Here is a 12,032-nt window from a genome sequence, read left to right as displayed (position 1 = left end):
ATAATGCATGCTAGGGTTCTATTGATTCGTGCCAAGGAAATCGATAGCGAAAACATTACATACCTTATTCGTCAAGCCACTACTCGAAAGAATTCCTTTATTCCGATGCTTGCCTTTCACCCGAAACTATATTGAAAAACATATCCTTAATCATATTCCATCATGTTCATACATCAACTTAGATAAGTTGTAGATCAAAGGATGATTTGGGTTACGAGAATTCGTGCAGCATTTCCCTTATATCATCTACTTCCTCCAAATTCCAAAACAACTCCCAAACATCATTAACAACATCAACAATAACATAATCAAGATACTACATGACAAAAATATACAAATCCAACTGAAACTTCCTTCGAAAATCTGTCCATAAACCAACAACATTGACATATCAAACTACGACCTTTATACTATGTTTTCCTTTACTTTAAACCATTAAAATCCTCCAAAACAACTCAATATCAAAGTTAAGATGAAGAATATACCTTTTCCTGTACAAAAACTCTAAATCCAAACCTTTCTTTCAATCTTAACATCCATAACTTCAATAGCGACAATAGCTATGATGTTTCCACAAGCTTCCCGAGCCTAGATTACATAACCTCTTTATGATTTCTTGGTTTTAATGATAGAGAAAATTGGGAGAGGTGGGCTAGATGTCTCTAGACCTTTTTGGGTGTAAGAATGAGGTAAAAATGAGTGGGGGTTGGTATTTATAGGGTAGAAGGTCGGTTTCCACTGACTTATCATTTGCCCTTCGCGTTCGCGAGGCCTTGGCTCACGTTCTCGGAGAAGCCTATGACAACCTATCTTGAAACGCCCATAACCTTCTACTCTGATGTCTTATCGACGAACGGTTTGTTGCATTGGAAACTAAACTCAATCAAATTTAATTTAAATAGGTTATGCATTCCATAACTCCTCATATTCTAGGAGATACACCTCCCTCAATTTGGACAAAAAATTTTGTCTGGAATTCTGCCAAGTTTTCTCAAAATTTCGACAAACTTAATTCCTTCATTTCTCTTGATCCCAGAACCCTTAGATACTCTTTTAACACTTGTTAAATGTCTTACCTAACCTTATAAGATTTCCATGATGTCTCTGGCTTAAGTTACTTTACTTACGATGCAAATAACGCGAAATTTTTTCCAGGTGTAACATTCTCCCCCCTTTAAGAACATTCATCCTCGAATGTTAAACTCTCAGAGATCTTATGGAAAGTTCGGCAGAGCTTCTACTGTAACTGTAATACTATCAGCTTGTTACACAGCAAACCAACAGCACAATGCCACATAGGGCTACAACAATCCGGAACAACAATGGCCCCACACGACCAGTATCAGTAACTAACAACAGATACATACCTGAAGGCTATGATGTCTTACCTCTGGGAGTGAAAACAAATATAGATACATGGATCTCATATCTCTGTATAACACCCTTGCCAATATACTCAAAAAAGGATCCCTTCCCTAAACTCTCTTCATCAGGCTCGAGATGGGTTATCTGCGTGAAGAGTACTAAAAACGGAAATGCTCAGGGCAAGGTATAACAGTGCTTCCCCCTTTAGGAATATTCGTCCTCGAATGTAGGGGGTTTTCATTAATAGATACTGAGGTATATCATCATCTGTGCGTGACCCGGTTATATACGGCTAATCATGAAAATCTGCCCCTGTATTCAAGGTCACCTGCCTTATCTTGGACGTTGAACCGCACTTTTGTTTATACCTTGTCTATTGCTTCCCTTCATTGAACTAGTCTCTGATTTCCATCCTTATCATAGCTATTCTCAATATACTTTGCGACATTCTGCTCCTAGGGAACTTCTTTTCTTCTGGCTCGATTCTTAGTGTAGGAGTCAGGGTCGAAGCATGCTGCTAGTTGCTAATACCTCCCTTGGTTATGATCTATTGTAAACTTTAGAGACAACTGCTTCTCCTTGTTCTTATAGAATTACTTTTCTTTCTATATCCCATGGGTGCTACTTGATTCTGGGGTAAAAATCCTTATCATCATCGTTTCTCTATCCTTTTCCCCGTATCTAGGGTACTAGTTGCAATAAGCTGCTATTGGTTTTCGATGAAAGGGGTTTTCTTCTTGCAATCATCTGCAGGGTTTGTCCTACGAATCTGAACCTAGGGTCCTCTTGTCACTGTACCTCTTAACTTCGTTACTTTAATATCAAGACTCATTCTGCATTACTAGACTACTAATAACGTCGCTTTCTCTTGTACGTTCGTGTTTTGTTTCCACACGTGCTGTGTTATCTGTGCGAGAACTTTAAATATCCCATTGCTTCCTAAACCTTGTATGCTGTTTGATTCACTATTCCGGCCCTTGCGTTCTTTCTTTGCTTATGTCCTCTTACTTAGCTACTCGACCTTGGTCAAACCACTATCATTTATTTTCTTTCGGGTTGTAGTTGATGCCCTCCAGGTGGCATATACGTGTTATATCCTCTGCGTCCTTAATTTAATTATCCTGTTGGTACCTCCCAAACTCAAACGTTAAGTCGTTCTGCTTATAATCTCTTATTGAAAAAGATTAGTTTGCTTTCCATATTAGTATATAATCCTGCAACCCTAGAATAATGCTGAACCTGAGGGGATATTGGACGTGTCAACCAGTCATAATCTCTGAAGGATCCGACTCAATGCTGATCTCCGAGTGGTCGTCTCGTTCGTATAACTTGTACTTCTCCTCCTTTCTTCTGTCACTCTCTGACCAGTATCGGCGGGTGGCGCTGGTCTAATATCTACCCTCAGAGCTGTCCTCACACTTCTACTGGACACGACTCATAGACAACCTAGGACTGACCCGCTCTGATACCACTTTGTCACACCCCACTGAGGAGTATGACGGGCATCGACCCGTAGGTCGGATACCACCTAGTGTAACATATACCATGCTTATCATATAATATAACTCGAGGGACACCTGCATGTAGAAAAGGCACAAAAAAAATATGCAATAACTCAACATATACACACACACACACATATACATAGGCGAGCCGACAAGGCCGCTACAACATCATGAGTGTCATAAACCCAGCAAGTCTATCAAGAGAATATCAAAACTAAAACAGGACCGACCAGGCCAGACATAACATCTATATACTCCACTGTGTCTGTGAGCCTCTAAGAGTACATATACATGACATACTAAATGGAACATGGACTCGAATAGATTGATAATGCACGCTATGGGTTCTATTGATTCGTACCAAGGAAAGCGATAGCGAAAACATTACATACCTTATTCGTCAAGCCGCTACTCAAAAGAATTCCTTTATTCCGATGCTTTCCCTTCACCCGAACCTATATTGAAAAATATATCCTTAATCATAGTCCATCATGTTCATATATCAACTTAGATAATTTGTATATCAAAGGATGATTCGAGTTACGAGAATTCGGGCAACATTTCCCCTATATCATCTACTTTCTCCAAATTCCAAAACAACTCCCAAACATCATTAACAACATCAACAATAACATAATCAAGATAATACATGACAAAAATATTCCAATCCATCCGCAACTTCCTTTGAAAATGAGTCCATAAACCAACAACATAGACATATCAAACTACGACCTTTATACTATGTTTTCCTTTACTTTAAACCATTAAAATCCTCCAAAACAACTCAATATCAAAGGTAAGATGAAGAACATACCTTTTCCGGTCCAAAAACTCTAAATCCAAACCTTTCTTTCAATATTAACATCCATATCTTCAATAGCGACAATAGCTATGATGTTGCCACAAGCTTCCCGAGCCTAGATTACATAACCTCTTTATGATTTCTTGGTTTTAATGATAGAGAAAATTGGGAGAGGTGGGGTAGATGTTTTTAGACCTTTTTGGGTGTAAGAATGAGGTAAAAATGAGCGGTGGTTGGTATTTATAGGGTAGAAGTTCGGTTTCCACCCACTTATCATTTGCCCTTCGCATTTGCAAGGCCTTGGCTCGCTTTAGCGGAGAAGCCTCTGACAACCTATCTTGAAACGCCCATAACTTTCTACTCTGATGCCTTATCGATGAACGGTTTGTTACATTGGAAACTAGACTCAATGAACTTTAATTTACGTAGGTTATGCATTCCATAACTCCTCATATTCTAGGAGATACACCTCCCTCAAGTTGGACTAAAAATTCTATCCGGAATTCTGCCAAGTTTTCCCAAAATTTCGACAAACTTAATTCCTTCATGTCGCTTGATCCCGGAACCCTTAGATACTCTCTTAACACTTGTTAAAGGTCTTGCTTAATCTTATAAGAGTTCCATGACCTGTCTGGCTTATGTTACTTTACTTACGATGCAAACAACGCGAAATTTTTTCAAGGTGTAACATAAACTAGTCAAGTTTTTTTTCCAAGGAGTCATTACATTTTTTTTTTTTTTTTTTTTTTGTTGGAGAGTAGTTAGACTTGTTATAAAATGTAGAGTAGAATTTGATTTCCTAGCCTTGTAGGGGCTGGTATTACACGCCTCCTATAAATAGGGCTGTCTTGGTTATTTTTGTTACACATTATTATCAAAATTTGAGAGTTTTTTTTTTTTTTTTTTTTTTTTTTTTTACACCTTTCAGTGTTAGCTACTTGATATTTATGTTGCAACCTTATAAGAATTATCAATAGGAGGTAATATCAATGTTTTAAACTTGATATATTTAATTCTTATTTTTCTAATTAAATATACTTTCTCCGTTTCAATTTATGTGAACCCATTTGACTAGGCACGGAATTTAAAAAAGTAGAGAAGACTTTTAAACTTGTGGTGTAAAATGGATCACATATATTTTTTGTGGCTATAAATCATTGCATAAAGGTAAATTGTTTTCAAATATAGAAAGAAGTCATTCTTTTTGGCACAGACTAATAAGGAAATGGGATCACATAAATTGAAACAGAGGGAGTAGTTATTAGTCCTATACTAATTATTATTTTTAATTATTCAACTAGGGGTGTAGATCACTTAGTTACCTAAGTTCTTGAATTGACTCTATCAGTTTTATACTTCCTCCGGTTAAAAAATAGTGCCCACTTAGCCATTATTTTTTGGTTCAAAAAAAGTGTCCAGTTACCAAATCAAGAAAATAATTAACCTTACTTTTCTAGATTTACCCTTATTAAGTGTTAATTAAGTGGTCCGGTCCAATCCAATACCTATTTAATTAGGGGCATTTTAGTCAAATTACCAATGTTTGCCTCGGAATTACTCCCTTCGTCCCAAAAAGATTGTCTTACTTTTCTTATTAGTTTGTCCCAAAAAGATTGGCACATTTCTATATTTAGAAATAATTTAACTTTATGAGATGATTTACAGCCACACAAATAGCTAAGGCTTGTTTTGGACCACAAATTTCAAAAGTCTTCCTTTATTGTCACGACCCGGCTAGGGGCCATGACGGGTACCCGGGGCTAACCACCGAGCACCACTCGTTCTATTACTTATCCTGCCTTCATTCATATTTCTCATCATTCATAATCATAGAAAACGACTTTCATTTAAAACATATTTACTTTATAAACATAAGCCCCTCGGCTATCAAAATAATATATATATACATGCATATACATAAGGACTGTGAGACCATACTATCCACACATACGTATCTACGAGCCTCTACTGGAGTACTAGACATATGGACGGGACAGGGCCCCGTCGTGCCCAAAATACATGTACACAAAACGCTGTCTCAAAATAGCACCTCCGGAACAAAGGAGAGCTCCTGTCAATCTGCTGATAGCTACTATGAGTTTGCACCGTCTCTCTGTCTACTTGTGGGCATGAACACAGCGTCCAAAGAAAACGGACGTCAGTACGAAATATGTACTGAGTATGTAAAGTATGATCAATATCAATATGGAAACATAATGGATAATCGTATGAAATAACATAAGATGGGAGACAATAGCATCCTCATCATAGCACTTACCTGCTTTCCGTAGGGACGTTCCATTTCTATTTCGTACTCACATACATACATTCATATCTTTGCACATACATAGCCCTTACTTGGCACTTACATGGTCTTAACATATTCATACTCTAATCGATGGCATATACATGGCATAACCGTACTCATAAAGATGTCATATATATAGCTTATTCGCACTCATATATGTATCATACATGTAGCTTATTATATTGCGTACCCGACCATGAAGGTTCGGTGTTATCCTTAACATCATTATACGTCACATAAGCATATCTTGATCTTAGCACGACCAATCATCATCTCACATTCATCATAACACATACATATACCTATCATAGTGTTGTATCTGTTTATACACATTTGAACAATATCCGTATTCGGCCACGTAGGGCTCGACAATATCCGTATTCGGCCACGTAGTGGCTCGACAGCACCCGTATTCGGCCACGTAGGGCTCGACCATATCCGTATCTCGGCCACGTAGGCTCGACAATATCCCACATTTACCTTCGTAATACCCGGCCATAACGGGCTCAGGTGTCTCTTAGAATCACACACATCTCATATGCTTATTATAGCTTTCCATAAAACATGCATTTACATCAAGGATGCCTATTAGAAATAATATCATTTCCATGACGTGAACTTCATAACATATACCGTATACTTACCATTGTTACTCGTCACATATGCGTATACATCATCATCATGCACCTCATAGGTATATTATAAGCTAAACATCATCATACATATCAAAGACTCATCATTTCTAATCATCTCGTAAGCATATCATGGCACTACCATAATTGCTCATCATAATTCATCACAATGCATGGGACTCATGGATGATTACACTTTATCGGGGTGATGTAAGGTCATGAACCCCGATTACATTATGGGCATTCATGAACATTTCACCTCACCTTGAAGGAATTAGCACATAAGGTGAGTGTATACAATAACCAACATCAACGAACTATGGATAGCTTCATTAGCTTAATAGGAACATTATATCATAGGCTATAGCATCTCTTAGACTTAAGCTAACCGTATCGTTAACATACTCGTAACATATCTCTTATCTCGTATGGCTATTCATAAACAAGGACTCATGGTTTTCTAGAAGATAGGAAATTCATAAATAAGGAGGAAATTCATACCATAAGATTCATGCCTTAGAAGGAAAGATTGAGCCTTATATACCTTTGTCGTTTAACTATTCTATTGCTTGCTCGTTGTCCTTTAATGCACACGTTTTACCTTCAAGAGAATTCGTATAGGCATTAGCTACACAATTATATGAACGGGCTTACTAAAGCTAGAGAAAATTGGGCAGCATTTCCTTTGTTTATATGACTTCCCCCATATTCCATATCAACTCCCAAACATCGTAATATCATTCATAATATCATAAATAACAATCATCATTTATCTACATTATCCACATTTCACAATTTCACTTCAATTTCCCCATAATCATGGTCATAATTTACTATTATATTCTTCCATGTATAATGCTCATTCCATGTTCTAAATGTCATTCAAAATCTACCTACAATCACAACATATCCATTTTCATGATGCATTCCAAACTACTACTCAACACTAGCACTATTCCCACATTTATGACCCATTTTCTATGTTCAGAAAAATCCAAGTATTTCAACTTTTCAATACTTCAAATAATATGAAAAGATCATGAAACTCACCTTAGATGGTGTAGGAATAAACCTTGAGTGGTAATACTCTCCTTACACAAAAACCCTAGTTCACTTTTCTTGGGATTTCTTGACTTAGGTGAACTTTGATGAATTTCTTACACTTGATTCACTTGATTTCTTGGTATTGATCTTTGATTTCCTTTGATTTCTTATGGATGAAGAGTAGATAGAGTTCTATAGGGTTCTAGAGAGAAGTGGTGTGGAAATGAAATGAATTAATGAACGTGGGTCTCCTTTTAATAACTTAAAATCTGATCCCGTCGGGCAATTCTGCGCCCATTTTGACGGGCCGTATAAATTCCTACGGACCGTCAAAATGGTCCGTAGAACTGCCCAGTCAAAAAATGAGTCATCGTGACCATTTGACGGGGTGGGTCCATTTGACGGACCGTAGGATTTCTACGGACCGTCAAAAGTTCTACGGGGCGTCAAATGGTCCGTAGGATTTCTCTACTCAGACAGTCTGTCGTAGAATGGCCAAAACTTTTTACTCAGACCTCACATTGACGAGTGATTTGTTGCGTTGGAAACTAGACTCAGTGAACTTCAATTTTGAAAAAAGAAACACACGAAAAATCCTTATATTCTAGGAGATATGCCCCCACCAATGTGGACAAAAATTTTGTCCGAAAATTTTGCCAAGTTTTGCCAAAGTTCCCACACTCTCAATTCCTTTATTTGTTTGTTCTTAAATCCTTATGGATGTCACACCCTTAATCCGATAGGGTGTGATGGGCACCCGACCCTTACCTAGGGCCAAGCGAACCCGCAGACTTTCGTAATACACATAATCATCACGGGGCACGAACGTGTCAAAAATGCGAAGGAAAATTTTCAAAAAACATCATACTTTTCGTCTTTTTCAAATCAAATAAAATCCGTAGTCATAGAGAATCCGTAACATAATGCGTCTCGATATATCGGCTTACATAGCCGATTACAAACAAATCTGCAAAGATAATGCATAATAATGCATCGGCTTACGCGGCCATTTACAAAAGCGGACGTATCACACACACGACACTTTGTCGCAAAGTCTCTAACATAACTCCGGATACCATACAAAAGCATTCGACATCGGCGGCACTCGGAGAAATGGAGCTCGCCCATCCAGCGGGAACATCTTCTCGCTAACATCACCTACTCATCACCGTGGGTACTGCGCGGCATGAAACGCGACCCCGAAGAAAGGGGTCGAAGACGGAATATGTACCGAGTATGCAAGCCGAAAGTACGAGAAAACGAAATCATAACCGAAGTCGAGGAACGAAAAGTGAGCATAATAACGAATACCAAAGTACTTACATCCCGACATACAAATCATACACAAGGGGTTCAGAAGACAAATAGGATAATCAGAATGTCAAAATACTTCGCTTTCTTTTTGAAAAAAACATTTCTGTCTCGTATATACGGAAAATCAAACATATCATATGAGCTGACATTAACCGAATGCCGAGGAACGTACGGCCCGATCCATAAATAGTATAATAATGCCGAGGAACGTACGGCCCGATCCATATATAACATAATAATCATATATCACATCATATCATCGTATATCATATCATATCAGATTATCATATCATCAAATCATCGCATACCATATCACATAACACATACGGTCCACAATGGGACTCGGCGGACAGAACATGGTCGCCCCCCCGTCTCGGGCGCCATAACACATCATACGGAAGATTTCATGTCTCCGAAACCCGACATACCGCGGTCAAAAGTCCGGCGGTCGATGTCGCGGCCGCGGTCAAATGTCCGGCGGCAATATCACATATCACATACCGCGGTCAAAAGTCCAGCGGTCAATATCGCATATCACATCATACTTCGGAATCACATCATGCTTCAGATTGTGCGCACGATAATAACCGGCCCGGGATCCGGTGAAAGATGTAACAACAGAACGCACGAGCAGAATCGTAAGTAGCCATATGCATACAAATCTTTATTACAACTCAACAGAATAACCAAAGCGAACTATTATTTCAAAACCAAGACAATAGTCAAATCAAATTTCCTCCGAATATTGCTCGGGAACATATCAAACCGAACTTTAGTAACCATGGTCACGTATCAAAATCATATGCATAAAATCCTCATTTCAGGCTCAACAGATAAGTATATAAGCAAACTCGGGGGTCGGAAAAATAGTCATATTGAATTCTTTCAAAAGCCATTAGAATTATACAGAAGACGATCGCGGGACCCACGGACGAGCGTCAACCCAATCCGAGCCCGCCTACGAAAATCATAGTTATCAAATCATTATTACAAACTCAAAAGATAAGTAAACTGATCGTACTTGAAATCGGAATAATAGTCATATCATATCCTTTCAAAAATCGTCAGAAGTACATAAGAAAAGTCGCGGGGCCCACGGAGGTGTCGACTCAAGTCGGGCCCGCCCATGAAAATCATAGTCATTATACGTCATAGGATCATTTACGAGCATATCAAAGCCATCCGGTTACGTGCCGTGAAAGTTACGGACGTTCGTAGTTTCGGAATCATTTGGGAACGAAACTCTTTTGAAAACAAAACTTTTATGCAACTTTTGAAATTTAGTTATACAAAAGACATAAGATCCTTTCGGAACAAACCGTATACATAGCATTTCAAATCCAATAATATCAAGGACATACGGATCATAGCTTGACCATATTAAGGATGCCAACATCACAAAGCAAATATGAATCATAAACATGTTCGGATTTTACGAATAGAATTTCCCGAAGCTCATAACATATCATAACTTACTTGCGTCTAGACATGCCAAAAGAAAAGAAAGGTAAGCTTTACATACCTTAGCCGCTTCTAAGCTAGTCGAACTTACGTCTCGACTTCTCACGATCTACAACACGTCATTAGACACCAAACATTAGTCATAGGCACCTCGAAATCCCATTTTAAGCTCGCACTTTATTTACAGAAATTTGGGCAGCATTTCCCCTGTAAATTCAACACCCCGAGAATTCAACTCGGCCAAATATCCAACAACAATACCAACAACCACATCAACAATATCCATAAGCAATTCCAAACGCATTCTAACATTAATAACTCCTTTCTACATAATTCGACAACATTCATGCATATTCAATTCAACTTCATACATTCAAACTAATATCAACTATCACATATTCAAATACCAATCCAAAACCATTCAAACACGATTCAAGAACATTCCAAACAATCCGCACAATAATCAAATAAGCCAATCCAATACATGCTTCTCACCCGAAATCATTCCAATTCAACAAGAACATTACCAACACCTTTCTTTCTTCCACATTCATAAATTATGTCAACAATACATACGTTTACAACTTCATTTTCATAAATTCAAGAAACCATATCAAGATCACATTATCTTCCAATTCAGCCCACACAATTATAACCTTAACTTGGATCATTAAAACTTCATTTTACATCATAGAATTCACAACTACGACAACCAAAATACTACATCACATTAGTCCCACATGCCTACACCAAATCAGCCCATTTTCGGCCACAACAACAACATACAAATTCCATGGTTTTCATCCATTTCTACACATTACAATAACACCCAACCATGCTAAATACACTTAATTCATTATTCCTACACCCACTACAAACACACGGCCACACACCACACATACACGGCTTCACTCTAACATCCATATTTTCATAAATTTCATTCATTTCCACACTTCACAACATGCACAAACCATGCATAACATATAGAAATAAAGATTAAATCTCACCTTTTCTCTTCATCTTCTCTATTCGGCTAGGGTGAACACTTCAAGAACAAACACTTTGCTTGTTTCAACAACAACTCCATGTTGTTTAGGACCTTCCAACGAATTGAAAACCTAGAAGAAATAATTTTTTTGAGATCAATTTCCATGGGCTTGAATTCACCCACTATGGCCGAATATATTGCCCTTTTTTCTTCATGCTTCTCCAACCTTCTTGAATTGAAAATGATGACTAATATGTAATATATATATATATATATATATATATATATATATATATATATATATATATATATATATATATATATATAAAACCCCAACAAATATAAAGTGTACACATGTGCCACTCATAAATTTAACTAATCAAATTTGGCCAAATTTTGTGAGAGGGGCCCACACCACACACATGGCCACATATGGCCATTTTTATGAAATATAAGTTTCCAAAATTTCACTTCTAGCCCCAAATTCTCATAAAATGCTTAACTTTCCATAATTCACTTTTAATCCCAAATTTTCCTTATTCCAAATGTTATATCTCGCATTTTGTACATTTGAATATTCCGAGGTAATGGCGGGAAGTTAAGGATAAGGTTA

This window comes from Lycium ferocissimum, chromosome 3, assembly GCF_029784015.1.
Source record: "Lycium ferocissimum isolate CSIRO_LF1 chromosome 3, AGI_CSIRO_Lferr_CH_V1, whole genome shotgun sequence".
Lineage (NCBI taxonomy): Eukaryota > Viridiplantae > Streptophyta > Magnoliopsida > Solanales > Solanaceae > Lycium > Lycium ferocissimum.
This window is presented reverse-complemented; position numbering follows the sequence as displayed.